The following is a 20,148-nucleotide window of genomic DNA, read 5'->3' as shown; positions in this document are numbered from 1 at the left end:
GGCAAGGCCTTTCGTCCTGAAGCAGCTCACCGGGCTGTGTACGTACGGGGAATCTCTAACAAACAACTGCTCAGCACAATACCACTTTTACCAAGATCCCAACCTTACAGACTGCACATCTTTTCAAAACAATGCCAGGATCATTTCCAAAAGCAAACGAAAATGAGCCCTAGTTTTTACTAAGTACACGATCTAAGTCCGGCTAAAATATTTTCTCTTTGAGTATCCACATCTTAAAAAATAAGCAATGGTAATTCAGTTGACCTATCCCACAAAGAGAAAAACCAGAAAATGGTAACAATGCTATTATAATTATCTTTATAATTCCTTGAAGCACAATATGAAAAAGAACTAGTATTCTTTATAAGGATTCAAATTATTATATGACTAAAAAATGAAGCCAAGAGTCCAAATTTAAAAAAAAAATTCTACCTTGTTTTTCTGCCTTTTAGTTTCTGGTAGGACACAATGAGAAGTCAGGTGGAGACTTTTAGCATCTCTCTAGGATCCTACAGCATTGAACTCTGTGTATCATTTGAACCCCAACTTCATTCTATTTTCTTTCTTCTATTTAGTTCAATCTACCTATCTTTTTGTTTTTCTGTTCTTTGTGCTTGAGCAACCTCAAATGATTCTTGGGTACAAGAGGCGGGGACAGGGGTGGCAGTGGCATCTGAGGGATAGATACATAGGTGGACAGATTAATAAACAGAGGACGGAAGCAGTTATAAGTGACGATCTTTAAGTGCACATTCAACGTTCGACTCACCACTGACTATTCGGAGGACACGGGCCAATTATACCATCTATCTGTGTCTTGGTTTTCTCACCTATGCCATGAAATGGACAGTGCCTAACAGATAGTGCCATGGGAATTACATAAAATGTATGAAAAGTACTTAACACATAACACATATACTTGGAAAATAGTAACACAAAAAATAACAGTGATTAGGGGTAAAAGTTTAAGTCCAAGTCCACAGGTAGAGCAGAAGTTTCTTAGCGGTCACTTTGCATGATTGTATCATAACCCAGATATTGCTCCACTTGCTACTTTCCTATTAGAACTCTGAAATAACTGTGAGGCAGAGGCTCCTGACTGCTCACCCCAACACCCATTTCACCCCTCCTTCACAATGAACAGAACCCAGATGTCTAGCTGGATACATTGTGGCAGGAAAAAAAAAATTCTATACATTTTAGCCTCCCTGGCAACAGACATTCCCCAAGAGGACACAAGCGCTGCACTGTCAAAGAAACGTAAAACACTATGGCTTCATGACTTTTGAGAAGCCTGCTCAGAGGGACCGAATTAACCAGAAGACCCTTTTGCCTTTCTGCTCTTCTTCACTCTTGCTGGATGGAGTCTGGATGTGAGGGCTGGAATTCAAGAAGCCATTCGGGATCATGAGATGGGCACGGAAGAACAGTAAGAGAAGGAGCCTGTGACCCTGATACTGTGAAACTCCTTGTCACCCCCATCATTTTCTAATTCTAGACTTTATGAATGTGAGGGGGAAATCAATTTCTATTTTAAGCCCTCCTGGTGGACTTTAGCTATATGCAGCCAAATCTAATCCTGACTGATACACATCCCAAGATAAGAGGCCACAAAAAGCATGACTTAAAAGAGAAATTACATATTAAGGAACTATGTTGAATTTACCGCCTCACACAGACTTTTTACATCAAACAGGCTAAAACAAATGATTCAGATCTCCTACTCTGAGTATTAACTGCTGAACTGTCTGGAAAGACTACAAGGATAACATACAAGGTAAAAATAAGTCAAGAAACAAGGGGGAACGCAAACTTTGAGAATGCAAAGAAGCCTTGAAATTAATCAAAATTTGATGATAGTTTCCATACATTAGCAACTTAAAATCTAAAAATAAAGTCATGGGCATAGATAAGTTAGGAAGTATTCATATTTTAGATAAGCATCCTAGCAAACAGTCTCAGAAGATATATCATTGATTTAAGAGGTTTTAAATCAAGAGTAAAATATGAGAAAGTCATTACTAAGGAAAACAAAGAGGCAGGAATACTACATGAAAACTCCAGATTTTTAAAGCAGTACTAAAAAAGAGATGCATTTGCAAACAGTTTATCTATCTTGTAAAACAAGAGTAGTACTGAGTATTAAAAAGATTCACTTCTTACAGCTAAGCACTTCATATCACTTTTAAGTAGGATAATTCAAATGGCAATCTAGTGAAAGAGACAAATCTCAATTTCTACAGAGCATCTGACAGCCTATCATAGTCCTTCCAATTCTGAATGAAGCTAAATCATTTATCAATGTGTGAAAAATTCTACCTGAGTAAACTTAACTCTCAGCATTAAAGAGGAATGAATTGATTATCTCTAAAATTAGTTCAGAAGGCTTACATTATTCCTAAAACATACACATAACTTTTTTATTAATTAATTTAAATCACTGCAGATGGTGACTGCAGCCATGAAATTAAAAGACGCTTGCTCCTTGGAAGAAAAGCTATGACAAACTTAGACAGCATATTAAAAAGCAGAGACATCACTTTGCCTACAAAGCTCTATAAAGTCAAAGCTATGGTTTTTCCAGTAGTTATGTATGGATGTGAGAGTTGGACTATAAAGAAAGCTGAGCACTGAAGAACTGATGCTTTTAAACTGTGGTGTTGGAGAAGACTGTTGAGAGTCCCTTGGACTACAAGGAGATCCAACCAGTCCATCCTAAGGGAGATCAGTCCTGAATGTTCACTGGAAGGACTGATGTTGAAGCTGAAACTCCAATACTTTGGCCACCTGAAGTGAAGAACTGACACACTGGAAAAGACCCTGATGCTGGGAAAGACTGAAGGCAGGAGGAGAAGGGGACGACAGAGGATGAGACGGTTGGATGGCATCACTGACTTGATGGACATGAGTTTGAGCAAGCTCCAGGAATTGGTGATGGACAGGGAAGCCTGGTGTGCTGTAGTCCATGGGGTTGCAAAGAGTTGAACATGACTGAGCAACTGAACTTAGTTTTTAATTGAAGGATAACTGCTTTACAGAATTTTGTTGTTTTCTGTTAAACCTCAACATGAATCAGCCATAGGTATACATATGTCCCCTTCCTCATGAACCTCCCTCCCATCTCCCTCCCCACCCCACCCCTCTAGGCTGATATAGAGCTCCTGTTTGAGTTCCCTGAGACATATAGCAAATTCCCATTGGCTATCTATTTTACATATTATAATGTAGTTTCCATGTTACTCTCTCCATACATCTCACCCTCTCCTCTCCTCTCCCCATGTCCATAAGTCAGTTCTCTATGTCTGTTTCCCCACTGCTGCCCTGAAAATAAATTCTTTGGTACCATCTTTCTAGATTCCGTATATATGCATTAGTATACGATATTTATCTTTCTCTTTCTGATTCTGTATAATAGGCTCTAGGTTCATCCACCTCATTGGAACTGATTCAACGGTGTTCTTTTTTATGGCTGAGTAATATTCCATTCAAAAACCAATACCCAGCTGTGGATGTAACTGGTGATAGAAGCAAGGTCTGATGCCATTAAGAGCAATATTGCATAGGAACCTGGAATGTCAGGTCCATGAATCAGGGCAAAATGGAAGTGGTCAAACAAGAGATGGCAAGAGTGAATGTTGACATTCTAGGAATCAGCGAACTAAAATGGACTGGAATGGGTGAATTTAACTCAGATGACCATTATATCTACTACTGCGGGCAAGAATCCCTCAGAAGAAATGGAGTAGCCATCATGGTCAACAAAAGAGTCCGAAATGCAGTACTTGGATGCAATCTCAAAAACGACAGAATGATCTCTGTTCATTTCCAAGGCAAACCATTCAATATCACAGTAATCCAAGTCTATGCCCCAACCAGTAACGCTGAAGAAGCTGAAGTTGAACGGTTCTATGAAGACCTACAAGACCTTTTAGAACTAACACCCAAAAAAGATGTCCTTTTCATTATAGGGGACTGGAATGCAAAAGTAGGAAGTTAAGAAACACCTGGAGTAACAAGCAAATTTGGCCTTGGAATACGGAATGAAGCAGGGAAAAGACTAATAGAGTTTTGCCAAGAAAATGCACTGGTCATAGCAAACACTCTCTTCCAACAACACAAGAGAAGACTCTACACATGGACATCACCAGATGGTCAACACCCAAATCAGATTGATTATATTCTTTGCAGCCAAAGATGGAGAAGCTCTATACAGTCAACAAAAACAAGACCAGGAGCTGACTGTGGCTCAGACCATGAACTCCTTATTGCCAAATTCAGACTGAAATTGAAGAAAGTAGGGAAAACCAATAGACCATTCAGGTATGACCTAAATCAAATCCCTTATGGTTATACAGTGGAAGTGAGAAATAGATTTAAGGGCCTAGATCTGGTAGATAGAGTGCCTGATGAAAATGAGGTTCATGACAATGTACAGGAGACAGGGATCAAGACCATCCCCATGGAAAAGAAATGCAAAAAAGCAAAATGGCTGTCTGGGGAGGCCTTACAAATAGCTGTGAAAAGAAGAGAAGCGAAAAGCAAAGGAGAAAAGGAAAGATACAAGCATCTGAATGCAGAGTTCCAAAGAATAGCAAGAAGAGATAAGAAAGCATTCCTCAGCAATCAATGCAAAGAAATAGAGGAAAACAACAGAATGGGAAAGACTAGAGATCTCTTCAAGAAAATTAGAGAAACCAAGGGAACATTTCATGCAAAGACGGGCTCGATAAAGGACAGAAATGGTATGGACCTAACAGAAGTAGAAGATATTAAGAAGAGGTGGCAAGAATACACAGAAGAACTGTACAAAAAAGATCTTCACGACCCAGATAATCACGATGCTGTGATCACTCACCTAGAGCCAGACATCCTGGAATGTTAAGTCAAGTGGGCCTTAGAAAGCATCACTACAAACAAAGCTAGTGGAGGTGACGGAATTCCAGTTGAACTGTTTCAAATCCTGAAAGATGATGCTGTGAAAATGCTTCACTCAATATGCCAGCAAATTAGGAAAACTCAGCAGTGGCCACAGGACTGGAAAAGGTCAGTTTTCATTCCAATCTCAAAGAAAGGCAATGCCAAAGAATGCTCAAACTACTGCACAATTGCACTCACCTCACATGCTAGTAAAGTAATGCTCAAAATTCTCCAAGCCAGGCTTCAGCAATATGTGAACTGTGAACTTCCTGATGTTCAAGCTGGTTTTAGAAAAGGCACAGGAACCAGAGATCAAATTGCCAACAGCCGCTGGATCATGGAAAAAGCAAGCGAGTTGCAGAAAAACATCTATTTCTGCTTTATTGACTATGCCAAAGCCTTTGACTGTGTGGATCACAATAAACTGTGGAAAATTCTGAAAGAGATGGGAATGCCAGACCACCTGACCTGCCTCTTGAGAAATCTGTATTCAGGTCAGGAAGCAACAGTTAGAACTGGACACGGACCAACAGACTGGTTCCAAATAGGAAAAGGAGTACATCAAGGCTGTATATTGTCACCCTGCTTATTTAACTTATATGCAGAGTACATCATGAGGAACACTGGACTGGAAGAAACATAAGCTGGAATCAAGATTGCTGGGAGAAATATCAATAACCTCAGATATGCAGGTGACACCACCCTTATGGCAGAAAGTGAAGAGGAACTCAAAAGACTCTTGATGAAAGTGAAAGTGGAGAGTGAAAAAGTTGGCTTAAAGCTCAACATTCAGAAAATGAAGATCATGGCATCCGGTTCCATCACTTCTTGGGAAATAGATGTGGAAACAGTGGAAACAGTGTCAGACTTTCTTTTTTGGGGCTCCAAAATCACTGCAGATGGTGACTGCAGCCATGAAATTAAAAGCCGCTTACTCCTTGGAAGGAAAGTTATGACCAACTTGGATAGCATATTCAAAAGCAGGGACATTACTTTGCCAACAAAGGTCCATCTAGTTAAGGCTATGGTTTTTCCTGTGGTCATGTATGGATGTGAGAGTTGGACTGTGAAGAAGGCTGAGCGCTGAAGAATTGATGCTTTTGAACTGTGGTGTTGGAGAAGACTCTTGAGAGTCCCTTGGACTGCAAGGAGATCCAACCAGTCCATTCTGAAGCAGATCAGCCCTGGTATTTCTTTGGAAGGAAGGATGCTGAAGCTGAAACTCCAGTACTTTGGCCACCTCATGTGAAGAGCTGACTCACTGGAAAAGACTCTGATGCTGGGAGGGATTGGGAGCAGGAGGGGAAGGGGACGACAGAGGATGAGATGGCTGGATGGCATCACTGACTCGATGGACGTGAGTCTGAGTGAACTCTGGGAATTGGTGATGGACAAGGAGGCCTGGCGTGCTGCGATTCATGGGGTCGCAAAGAGTCGGATATGACTGAGCGACTGAACTGAACTGAATATTCCATTGTGTATATGTACCACAACTTCTTTATCCACTCATCTGTTGATTGACATCTAGGTTGCTTCCATGTTCTAGCTATTGTAAACAGTGCTGCAAGGAACATTGAGGTCATTTGTCTTTTTCAATTTTGGTTTCCTCAGGGTATATGCTTAGGAGTGGGACTGTTGTGTCATATGGTAGCAGGGCAGGGGGCACTGAATGCAGCAGAGCATGCAGGGGACCTTTGAAGGAAGTTGCTATTATCTTCATTACCTTCACCATAGTTTGCCTCCAGGTCAAAAAAGAGCCAGAGAACACTGCCCCCCTCATCAACAGAAAACTGGATTAAAGATTTACTGAGCATGGCCCTGCCCATTAGAGCAAGACCCAGTTTCCCCCGTCAGTCTCTCCCATCAGGAAGCTTCCATAAGCCTCATTATCCATCAGAGGGCAGACAGAATGAAAATCACAATCACGGAAAACTAATCAAACTGATCACATGGACCACAGGCTTGTCTAATTCAATGAAACCATGAGCCATGCCACGTAGGGCCACCCAAGATGGATGGGTCATGCTGGAGAGTTCTGACAAAATGTGATCCACTGGAGAAGGGAATGGCGAACCGCTTCAGTATTCTTGCCTTGAGAACCCCATGAACAGTATGAAAAGGCAAAATGATAGGACACTGAAAGAGGAACTCCCCAGGTTGGTAGGTGCCCAAATTGCTACAGATCAGTGGAGAAATAACTCCAGAAAGCATGAAGAGACAGAGCTAAAGCAAAAACAACACCCAGTTGTGGATGTGACTGGTGATGGAAGTAAAGTCCAATGCTGCAAAAAACAATACTGCATAGGAACCTGGAATGTTAGGTCCACGAAGCAAGACAAATTGGAAGTGGTGAAACAGGAGATGGAAAGAGTGAACATCGACATTTTAGGAATCTGTGAACTAAAATGGACTGGAATGGGTGAATTTAACTCAGATGATCATTATATCTACTACTGTGGGCAAGAATCCCTTAGAAGAGATGGAGTAGCCATCATAGTTAACAAAAAAAGTCCAAAATGCAGTTCTTTGGTGCAATCTCAAAAATGACGGAATGATCTCTGTTCGTTTCCAAGGCAAACCATTCAGTATCACAGTAATCCAAGTCTAGGCTCCAACCAGTAATGCTGAAGAAGCTGAAGTTGAATGGTTCTATGAAGACCTACAAGACCTTCTAGAACTAACACCAAAAAACGATGTCTTCTTCATCATAGGGGACTGGAATGCAAAATTAGGAAGTCAAGAAACACCTGGAGTAACAGGCAAATTTGGCCTTGGAGTACAGAATGAAGCAGGGCAAAGGCTAACAGAGTTTTCCCAAGAGAAACCACTGGCCATAGCAAACACCCACTTCCAATAACACAAGAAAAGCCTCTATGCATGGACATCACCAGATGATCAATATCAAAATCATAATGACTATATTCTTTGCAGCCAAAGATGATACAGTCAGCAAAAATAAGACCGGGAGCTGACTGTGGCTCAGATCATGAACTCCTTATTGCCAAATTCCAACTTAAATTGAAGAAAGTAGGGAAACCACTGGACCATTCAGGTATGACTTAAATCAAATCCCTTACAATTATACAGTGGAAGTGACAAATAGATTCAAGGGATTAGATCTGCTAGACAGAGTGCCTGAAGAACTATGGACGGAGGTTGGTGATACTGTACAGGAGGCAGTGATCAAGACCATGCCCAAGAAAAAGAAATGCAAGAAGGCAAAATGGCTGTTTAAAGAGGCCTTACAAACTGCTGAGAAGAGAAGCTAAAGGCAAAGGAGAAAATGAAAGATATAGCCATTTGAATGCAGAGTTCCAAAGAATAGCAAGGAGAGAGAAGAAAGTCTTCCTCAGTGATCAATGCAAAGAAATAGAGGAAAACAATAGAATGGAAAAGACTAGAGATCTCTTCAAGAAAATCAGAGATACCAAGGGAAGATTTCATGCAAAGATGGGCTCGATAAAGAACAGAAATGGTATAGGCCTAACAGAAGCAGAAGATGTTAAGAAGAGGTGATAAGAATACACAGAAGAACTGTACAAAAAAGATTTTCATGACCCAGATAACCACAATGGTGTGATCACTCATCTAGAGCCAGACATCTTGGAATATGAAGTCAGGTGGGCCTTAGGAAGCATTACTACGAACAAAGCTAGTGGAGGTGATGGAATTTCAGCTAAGCTATTTCAAATCCTAAAAGATGATGCTGTGAAAGTGCTGCAGTCAATATGCCAGTAAATTTGGAAAACTCGGCAGTGGCCACAGGACTGGAAAAGGTCAGTTTTTATTCAAATCCCAAAGAAAGGCAATGCCAAAGAATGCTCAAACTACTGCACAATTGCACTCATCTTACACGCTAGCAAAGTAATGCTCAAAATCTTCCAAGCCAGGCTTCAACAGTATGTGAATCTTGAACTTCCAGATGTTCAGATTCTAGATTTAAAAGAGGCAGAGGAACCAGAGATCAAATTGCCAACATCCGCTGGACCACATATAAAGTAAGAGAGTTCTAGAAAAATATCTACTTCTGCTTTATTGACTACACCAAAGCCTTTGACTGTGTGGATCACAATAGACTGTGGAAAATGCTTAAAGAGATTGGAATACCAGATCACCTTACCTGCCTCCTGAAAAATCTGTATGCAGGTCAAGAAGCAACAGTTAGAACTGGACATGGGACAACAGACTGGTTCCAAATTGGGAAAGGAGTACATCAGGCTGTATATTGTCACCCTGCATATTTAACTTATATGCAGAGTACATCTCTGCATATAAGTACAGAGTGAAATGCCAGGCTGGATGAAGCACAAGCTGGAATCAAGACTGCCGGGAGAAATATCAGTAACTTCAGATATGCAGATGACACCACCCATGGCAGAAAGCAAAGAACTAAAGAGCTTTTTGATGAAAGTGAAAGAGGAGAGTGAGAAAGTTAGCTTAAAACTCAACATTCAGCAAACTAAGATCATGGCATTTCGTCCCATTCAGTCAGTTCAGTTCAGTTCAGTCGCTCAGTCGTGTCCGACTCTTTGCGACCTCATGAATCGCAGCATGCCAGGCCTCCCTGTCCATCACCAACTCCCGGAGTTCACTCAGACTCACGTCCATCGAGTCAGTGATGCCATCCAGCCATCTCATCCTCTGTCGTCCCCTTCTCCTGCCCCCAATCCCTCCCAGCATCAGAGTCTTTTCCAGTGTGTCAACTCTTCGCATGAGGTGGCCAAAGTTCTGGAGTTTCAGCTTCCATTACTTCATGGCGATTAGATGAGGAAACAATGGAAAGAAACAGTGAGTGACTTTATTTTTTGGGGCTCCAAAATCACTGCAGATGATATAGCCATGAAATTCAAAGACGCTTGCTCCTTGGAAGAAAAGCTATGACAAACCTAGACAGCATGTTAAAAAGCAGAAACATTACTTTGCCAAAAAGGTCCATCTAGTCAATGCTCTGGTTTTTCCAGTAGTCATGTATGGATGTGAGAGCTGGACTATAAAGAAATGAACTGTGGTGTTGGAGAAGACTCTGGAGAGTCCTTGGGACCACAAGGAGATCAAACCAGTCAATCCTGAAGAAAATCAGTCCTAAATATTCATTGGAAGGACTGATGCTGAAGCTGAAGCCCCACTACTTTGGCTACCTGATGCAAAGAGCTGACTCACTGGAAAAGACCCTGATGCTGGGAAAGACTGAAGGTAGGAGGAGAAGGGGATGACAGAGGAGGAGACCGTTGGATGGCATCACGGACTTGATTGACATGGGTTTGAGTATGCTCTGGGAGTTGGTGATGGACAGGGAATCCTGGGTGCTGCAGTCCATGGGGTCACAGAGTTGGACATGACTGAGTGACTGAACTGAACTGAACTCATGGTGGTTTCTGCCTTATGGCAGAAAGCGAAGAATAATTAAAGAGCCTCTTGATGAAAGTGAAAGTGGAGAGTGAAAAAGCTGGCTTAAAACTCAACATTCAGAAAACAAAGATCATGGCATCCAGTCCCATCACTTCATGGCAAATAGATGGGGAAACAATGGAAACAGTGACAGACTTTATTTTCATGGGCTCCAAAATCACTGCAGATAATGACTGCAGCCATGAAATTCAGACGCTTGCTCCTTAAAAGAAAAGCTATGACAAATCTAGACAGCACATTAAAAAGCAGGGACATTATTTTGCCAACAAAAGTCCATCTAGTCAAGGCTATGGTTTTTCCAGTAGTCATGTATGGATGTGAGAGCTGAACCATAAAGAAAACTGAGTGCTGAAGAATTGATGCTTTTGAACTGTGGTGTTGGAGAAGACACTTTCGAGTCCCTTGGACTGCAAGGAGATCCAACCAGTCCATTCTGAAGGAGATCAGCCCTGGGATTTCTTTGGAAGGAATGATGCTGAAGCTGAAACTCCAGTACTTTGGCCACCTCATGTGAAGAGTTGACTCATTGGAAAAGACTCTGATGCTGGGAGGGATTGGGAGCAGGAGGAGAAGGGGACGACAGAGGATGAGATGGCTGGATGGCATCACTGACTCGATGGATGTGAGTCTCAGTGAACTCCGAGAGTTGGTGATGGACAGGGAGGCCTGGCGTGCTGCAATTCATGGGGTCGCAAAGAGTCAGACACGACTGAGCGACTGAACTGAACTGAAATGAATAATGAGTGATATTTAGCATCTTTTCATGTGTTTGTTGGCCATCTGTATGTCTTCTTTGGAGAAATGTCTGTTAGGTCTTTTTCCCACTTTTTGATCGGGTTGTTTGTTTTTCTGATATTGAGTTGTATGAGCTGCTTGTATATTTTGTAAATTAATCCTTTGTCAGTTGTTTCATTTGCTCTTATTTTCTCGCATTCTGAAGGCTGTCTTTTCACCTTGCTTATCGTCTCCTTTGCTGTGCAAAAGCTTTTAAGTTTAATCAGGTCCCACTTGTTTACTTTAAAACATACCCATAACTTTTAAAACACAGTTTAAACACACACATACACAGCTACAACTATAAAAAAGATGGGGAGAATTAACTGAACTGAACTGAGGGGAGAAATAGACCAAATTGCTTGTAACTATGGTACCTATAGTTCCCTATGGTACCTTGAAGTTCCCTGATAGTTCCCACAGTAAAGCGTCTGCCTACAATGTGGGAGACCTGGGTTCGATCCCTGGGTCAGGAAGATCCTCTGGAGAAGGAGATGGCACCCCACTCCAGTACTCTGGCCTAGAAAATCCCATGGACAGAGGAGCCTGGTAGGCTACAGTCCATGGGGTTGCAAAAAGTCGGACATGACTGAGCAACTTCACTTTTCATGGTACCTATAGTTAAACATCTATTTCACTTATTATATTCTGAAGGTTAAAGACTACATCTTAAACTCACATTCATGACTTGGCACCATATCTCATTCATTGAAAATGTTCTATTACTATTTCGTGAATAAATGCTACAAAATCCAACAGTTCAATCTTCAGGTTAAATTAAAATTCTCATTAGCTAGAATCCCAAACTACTATTTTTTTTAATATTGGTTATGGAAAAAAAAAAAAGCAAAACTAAAAGCTCCTGAAGAAAGTGCTTCAGGTCAAGTCCAGCCTGCTTTAAAGTCAAAATGGAACCATCAATTTGAAGCAAAATGAATCCAAAACAGAGTGAGTGCCACTAGTCTACTAAATCTCAGAATTGAGGTAAACTAAACATAATAGTGTTTACTTGATGATAATACATTATTATTAAAGAAAAACAACATGTAACAGAAAGAAAAAAAGAAACTAAAAGCAAGCCTGAAACTTCAGTTCCAAAGCCACTCATTCTCATTTAAATGAAGAAGAGCGAAGAGTCTTTTTCTTCCCTACATGCCCCTTAATATCCATGAAAATGCATATGTAGTGTTCTTTACTATATTTCATGATGGCTTACACATTTAAAACTTTTAAACTTGTTTGCATGCATCCAAGGGAAATAGGTCTCAGCAAATCCACAAAAAACACCATTTTAAAGTGGCATTTAAATTTACAAAGCTGTTAAGCCTGCTAACACTATAGCACAAAATACTTAAGACAACATAAATGATAAAAACAAACATCTATGTTCCTACCACCCAGCTTAAAAAATATAATTTACAATACAATGGATGTCTCCCCTCCTGCTCTTCTCCTAGATAAGGTCCTCAATTCCTTTCTCTGGAGAAAACTCTATTCTCACGGAACTGTTTTATCATTCTCATATATTCCTCTTAAGGTTATGACATACACATTGTATCCTTGGACCCAATAAATCATTAAAAAAATACATTAATGGATTTGGCTTGCTAATACTTCATTTTGGATTAATACATCTATTTTTGTAAGCAGAATTTACCTATAATCTTTTCTTGGACTTTATCTGGTTTGAGTATCATTCATGGTGATACCACACTTACTAGACAAGTTAGGTTGCTTTCTTCTTTAAAAAAAAAAAAAAAAAAAAATCTCTGGAAGACAGTTTTAGAAGACCTTATTTGAAAACTATCTTGACCTGTTTCTTGGTTCCTTTTTTTAAAAGGTTAATTCAATGTAAGAGTTTTAAGACATTTGATATCTTCTATTTCTTCCTTGATCAGTTTTCCCAAATTAAATTTTCTTGGGAAATTTTCCAGTTCTTCTAAAATTTAACATTTTATGGCATATAATTTTTCGTGGTTTTCCTACAAATTTTAAAAACTCAACTTCAGTATACTTATCTCTTCATCATAGTATCATTTATCCCTGATTTTTTTTTCTATCATCAATCTTGCTGAAAAGTTTTTCTATTTTTTGTTTGTTCAAAGGACAAACTATTGGTAGTTCGATCCTCTTTATTAAATTTTTTTTTTTCCTTGTGTTCTTCCTTCTACAGATCTACTCTTTTCTTGATTTCTTATATTGGAAAGTAAGCTGGATGCTTAATATGTCAGTTTTGAACTTTTTCTCTTTTCTTGTATGAGCATTTACAGGAGTGATAACCAAGTGCATTCAGTATTTCTGAAGTTGGATATATAATGTTTTCACTATCCCTTGATTCTAACAATAGTTGCATTTCCATTATTATTTTTCTTAAGACTACTTATTTACTAATTATTTATCTTTAGACATACATAGCTTTAAAATCACTAGCAATGAGGAAGTGCTAACTTAAAAGAATGAGATACCACTACTCATACTGGTAAACATCAAACATTGCTGATGAATGCATCTTGAGAAATTATTCAACTGAGCAAAGTATAAATAAAGATGATATACTGCAATTCTGTTAATAGCAGAAACCTACGTGCCAATGCAGAAGGGGTTGGTTAAATAAAGTATAGCCCAGTCTAATAAAACAGACTACTAAACTGACTTTACAAATTATAACTACATGGATATAGACAGAGGTTCATAATGTGAAAACAAACATACATTTGATAGAGTTCATTTTGGTTTATATATCTACGTATGTACTAAAAATGCCAAAATGTTCACAATTATTCTATTCAGAGAACTGGCAACAGGGTGACTTTGGTAATTTCCCCACTGTCCAAAGCCTAATAGTAAGACGTGATTTAACAAGACGTTTTGTCCTGTTTCTCAAGTAAATGCCAAATATGAGTTTGTCAAGTATTTCCTTCTAATAAAAAGCAAAGTTGAAAGTTGAAGCTGTCCTACTTCAGGAAATAACATATTTCTAGCATTGTATTAAGATACAGTACTGAGTTGAAGCAGATTTTTATGGACAAGTTAGGTCCTCCTGGTGGTCAACCACAACCTTAAAGCATCAACTGGAAAACATCGCCACCTCCTGGTTTTTAAGACAAATTACATCCAACACTGCTACATTTAAAATTTCCCACTGGAGGAAAGAAGGAAATGGCAACCCACTAGTCAGTGTTCTTGTCTGGGAAATGGCATAGACATGAAGGAGCCTGGTGGGCTGCTACAGTCCATGGGGTCACAAAGGAGTCGGACAGGACTTAGCAACTGAGCACACTAGGAAAGATATTTTAAACTAAAAGGGCACAATAAGCATTGTTATGAAAACAAAGCAAAAATAGCCCTAAAATCTAACCAAAAGCCAAAAGAATAAAGTAAAATAAAACTGAGAATACAGAACAGTAGATTCTGGCTACTTTTAAGTGTACTTAAGTTGGATCTGAGGATACAGTGGGTGGGTCCTCTAAGGTTTAACCACAGAACTACTCTCCATGATTTGAGAAATGGCAGACAGAGGCAGACTGGACACAGTCCAGCTGCAAACACAGCGTGAGCCCAGGTGGTGTCCTGGGGGTCGTTCTTTTCTACAAACAAGACACGCCACCCAAACTAACTGCATATTCTTTATAAAGTTCCCAAAATAGCAGTTTAGGAAAGAGATATTTTGTGTTCCTGATTCCAACAGATTACTCAACCATCTCTCAATACACACCTGTGACTGAGATGGAGAAAGGCTAATATTCTGCCTGTTACAAAGAGGGTCTTCTTTCACATAGATTTAATATTAATAGTACACCATAAACCTTATAAAACAGGGTGCTGACCTAGTGTTCACATTTAGGTATGTGACACTGGGTAAGTTACCTAACCTCTGTCTTAAGTCCTAATTTTCTCTTCTCTTCTCACCCATCTTATCTCCCAGGGTGTTTTTAAGAAGTAAGGACTAATTATCTGTGTCAAGTACACAGCATACTGTGTGTATTCACTAAATGGTAACTATTGCCATTTAATGGATTCACAGGTAGAATATTGCAACCAGATGGTATTAATGAACTGACACAAAACTTGAGAACAATCATAGTGATAGAAAAAAACAAACAAACAGACCATAATAGGTTAGGCAGGGGTCAGTAACATAACAACCCGTGGGCCAGGCCCTGATTTTTTTTTTTTAAATCTTACTGAAACAGTCATGCTCATGTGTTTACTTAATGACTATGTGGCAGAGCTGAGCAGTTGTTAAAGCGAAAGTGAAAGGCACTCAGTGGTGTCTGAATCTTTGCTACCTCATGGACTATACAGTCCATGGAATTCTCCGGGCCAGAATACTGAAGTGGGTAGCCTTTCCCTTCTCCAAGGGATCTTCCCAACCCAGGGATCAAACCCAGGTCTCCTGCATTGCAGGCGGATTCTTTACCAGCTGAGCCACAAGGGAAGCCCTAGCAGTTGTGACAAAGACCAAAAGACCCACAAGCCTAAAGTAGTTACTATATGGTCCTCTAAGAAAAAGTTTGCAGATCCCCGGGCTAGTGCAATGGGGCAGTATCAATAAAATGACATCTAATGTAAATAAAGTTTACATTTTTATTAAGATGAACAAAATATCTGTATACCATGGTCCCTGATTGGCTCCTGGTTTGAACAAAACAGGTGTTAAAATCTGAATACGATAGATAATTTGAGTATATTAGATAGTATTAGGGAACTGCTATTAATTTTGCTAGGCCAAATAATAGAGTGGTCATACAGACGATTATGCTTATTTTTTAATATGCATATTCAAATAGTCAAGGGAAAAATGCCATGTCTGGAATCACTATCTGAACTCAGTAACAAACAGATTTGGTAAAGTTTCAGATGATCCCCTCAATATCTAGCATCTTGCCACAGGAACCAAACAAATTTGGACAATTTGAGTACAGAACAGATCTGGATCATAGGTATAATTTTAAGACAAAGAAATGCCATATTACTGCCTCAACTCTTAACAATGATTAAATCTAGGCGAAAGGGTATAAGGGTATTCATCACACTGCTCTCCCTACATTTTGGTCTAAAAAAATGTCCATAATAATTTTTAAAAGCTGTTTAAAAAGAAAAACAAATTTCTTCACAAATAGGCCACACTAAGACAATGTGGGCATTAATTATATATATATTTTTTAAAAGAAAAACCAGATCAGATAAGAGTATTCAGAGCAAAGGAATTACTAGCTTCTTTGCTACTAAAACATCTAGAATATCCTGACCTTATCATTTAAAGAGGCCACTGATATCCAGATATCCAGAGGAAAGTACGGTGGCGTGAGATATAAAAATACTTGTGAGGAAAGTCTCAGGATATTTAGCACAAGACAGGAAAGACAGCAGTTGCTTTCAGATGTCTGAATAAAAAGGAAACTGAAAAATCCAAATGAAGGCCCAGAGGAGACCTTATGAAGCCACACCAAAAACCAAATACCTGCAACGCAGTAGGCTCCATGGAAGATAAGTGGCCAAAAAAACGGAGGCAGGGCAAGACGAACTGGAGTGTTAGAGAATGAGTTTTTTATTCGGTAAAAGATGTGACTAGATGGTTTCTAAGATGCCCATCTAACTCTCAAATCCCAGGATTCCAACATCTTAGATGAAGACATACTCTAGACACATCTAGGAATTACACACTAAATTTCAATTTTCAGTCTAGAACTATTATGTAGTTTAGTTAAATTGACAACCCATTCTGAACTCCCCACTTTTCCTACAACAAGCACTTGCATTCAAATGGACAATACAGAGAGGAAGTTAGACGCACCGAGGGCCAACAGCACAGGCAGATGACCAAACTGCAAAATCCGTCTGACCTGGTGACATCGCATCGTGAAGACACTTCTGTGTGTGGCCCAACAGCTTATACTTTATACCAACAGTTCTTGGTGTTGGCGTTTTTGTGTTCTAGCCACATGCAGAAAATTTTATTAACAATATGCCTGACCACAAAAATCCTTGTATATTCTAAAGGAAAGGATTCTGAAGGAAAGGATCATATAGTATACTACTCATATGACAAAAAACAGTTAACAAATGCTTAAGTAAAAGAGAAAGTATGTACAAAACCGTAATTTGTTGTTGTTCCATTGCTAAGTCTTGACCAACTCTTCGTGACCCCATGGACTGCAGCACGCCAGGCTTGCCTGTCCTTCACTCTCTCCCAGAGTTTGCTCAAACTCACGTCCATTGAGTTGGTGATGCCATCCTCTGTCTTCACTACATATGTATCTACCTTTTACCTTTGACTTTTTCTAAATACCAATTCTGAAGACTGGTATATCAGAAGAGTTATTACAATTTTTAAAAATCTACATCAAGAAAATTACAAATACTGTTTTTCTCTAGTTTTTATTTTACATTGGAGTACAGTTAGTTCACACGTTGTGTTCCTTTCAAGTGCACAGCAAAATGATTTAGTTACACATATACATACATCTATTCTTTTTCAGATTCTTTTCCCTTATAGATTATTACAGAGAAAGGTACTGGTTTTTAAACAACTCTGATGGTTGCCAGCAACCATCTATTTAAAAAATCAGTAAGGAGAAGTATATTTTATGTTTCAGTCAATAAAAATATCTGTAATGATGCCTAAAAGGTGGTGGAGGAAGATTTAAACAATGCTGATTTTCAGAATGAGTGCTTAAGTCACTGGTTTACACAATCATAAAAAAGTTCCAGTACAAAAACAAATCTGCCTGCAATGATGGAGACCTGAGTTTGATCCCTGGGTTGGGAAGATCCCCTGGAGGAGGGCATGGAAACACACTCCAGTATTCTTGCCTGGAGAATCCACATGGACAGAGGAGCCTTGTAGGCTACAGTCCATGGGGTTGCAAAGAGTTGGACACGACTGAGCAACTAAGCATCTTGCAATTTGAGAATACATAATACTAATACTAATACTTATCTAATACTAATACTTATCCTATATTAACAATGTTTAAACAGTAGACTGTTAAAGGATTTCACTATTTTAATATGTACTAAAATGTATCTGTGAAGTAAGAAAACTTGGGTGTTAAGGTGTGGACTCTAAAATGGATGCTATGTGACACAGACTGATTCTAAACTGTTCTTACCTTTATATGCAAAATACAAACAACACTATTTACTCACAATATGACTGATTTGAGGGATTAATGAGCACCTCACAAATTATAATAGCGTGGGGTTTAGTCGCTAAGTTGTGTCTGAGCCCTTGATACCTCATGGACTGTAGCCCACCAGGCTCCTCTGTCTATGAGACTTTTCAGGCAAGAATACTGGAGCAGGTTGCCATTTCCTTCTCCAGCACAAATTATAATATGCTCTATTAAAGTAACATTACACTAGTCAATGCTAACATTAATTTTAACTAATGTACTATTATAAGAGGATAAAGTATATTTTGATGAATACAACTTGAAATTTGGGGATTCAAACTCAAAGATGAAGAAATCTGGCATAGAGATTCCTTACTATGTAAAAGAAAAATTTATTTTGGCATTTCAAATAAGTGGTCTTAACATATGATTTTTAAAGATTATATGTCATTTTCTGATTACATAAGAAATATTTAAAGAAAAGAAGTCATCTATAGTCCCACCACTGTGATAATTACTACTGTTTTTCTATGCTCATATGGACACATGTTTTTAGGCTGCTAAGTCCACATACTTATTTGTATATACTAAACAAGGTTGAGATCATATGCATATGCTGTTGCATCTAGTCAACAAAAGATTTTGTAAAAATATCTGCAACTTTTGCTAAGAAAAACAGTAATATTGAATTCATTAATTTTCCTTGAACACTAATGAAAGTGAACTTTTCAAATATTAATAGTTATATTTACTCTAGGCTAATTGCCTCATATTCTTTGCTCATTTTCCTTCTGAGATATCCTACTGATTTTATAAATGCTCTTATATGTAAAGAAGTATCAGTCTTTTGCCTGCTTATGCTATTTCTTCAGCTAAAAATGATTAATGCCTATTTTTACACCTGGCTCATTCCTACTTGTTCTACAAGTTACCTTCATTCATAATCAGTTCTGGAACAATAAACGGTAATCTAAGCATCAGGCCCCATCTTAGTGGATGGGGATCCAGTAGTGAGGAAGGCTTGGCAGAGGGGACAGCAGGCCTTCTCAGCTCTGAGGAGAGGAATGTGAACTGTTCAGATGTGAAGAAGGGCCAGTCTGGCTAGAGTGGGAAGAGGGAAAGGGGCACGAGACCAGGCTGGAGGTGCAGGGAAGGGTTAAGTCCTGCCTTCCAGACCATGTTAAGGATTTTCACATTTATTCCAAGAAACTGGTGGACTAAAGAGAAGCAACAAATGACATAACGTATTTGCTTTTCATGAGACTCTATCATTGCCATTTCTTTAACAAGAGAATGGGATGCAAGGCAAGAAAGGGCAGAAAACTCAGGTCCACCGCTGCGGTCCTGGTGAGAAGGGACAGTAGTGGGAGCAGGGTGGATGAAGAGGCAAAGCGGTAGGTCAGAGAGAGACTTCTTTAGGAGACAGAGGGAACAGAGCTTTGCGACTGATATGGAGAAGAGGAAAATGGAGATGGAGTATGCCTCCAGGTTTGTGGCCTAAGACGCCGTCTACTGGGACAGACACACTGGAGGCAGAGCAGGTTTGCAAGGGGGTAAGGATTCTGATTTTGACCTGTTGATTTGAAGGAACTTGTGAGACATCCACAAGGAGAAACAATCAGGTAAGAGTCCACTGCTCAGGACAGGCCTAGGTCTAGACTGCAGGTGAAATCTTAGAAACCCACATGTAGAAGGTAATTAAAACCATGCTGGATAAAATAAGAAATCAAAGGTACTAAGACCTCTGGTCTCCAAGACTGAGCCAGGGCATCCATTACCATGATGGACACTCTGAGACCCATGACCATGCTGCCCGGGGACCCACTACACAGCACTTGCTCACACTACAGTGGAATTTCATATTTCAGTGTCTCCGTGGTAGACAATAAGCTCCTCAGAAGAATGATCAATTCTTACTTATTTCTGTACC

The 20,148-nt window shown here is 39.4% G+C and overlaps 1 protein-coding gene across 2 annotated transcripts in view; it reads right to left on the bottom strand.

The window, feature by feature from the left end:
* TBPL1 (TATA-box binding protein like 1) overlaps positions 1-20,148 on the bottom strand; it is a 39,952-nt gene that overhangs the window by 7,996 nt on the left and 11,808 nt on the right. The window lies entirely within an intron of this gene.

Source organism: Bos indicus, chromosome 9 (genome assembly GCF_029378745.1).
Source record: "Bos indicus isolate NIAB-ARS_2022 breed Sahiwal x Tharparkar chromosome 9, NIAB-ARS_B.indTharparkar_mat_pri_1.0, whole genome shotgun sequence".
NCBI classification, from domain to species: domain Eukaryota; kingdom Metazoa; phylum Chordata; class Mammalia; order Artiodactyla; family Bovidae; genus Bos; species Bos indicus.
This window is presented reverse-complemented; position numbering and strand designations above follow the sequence as displayed.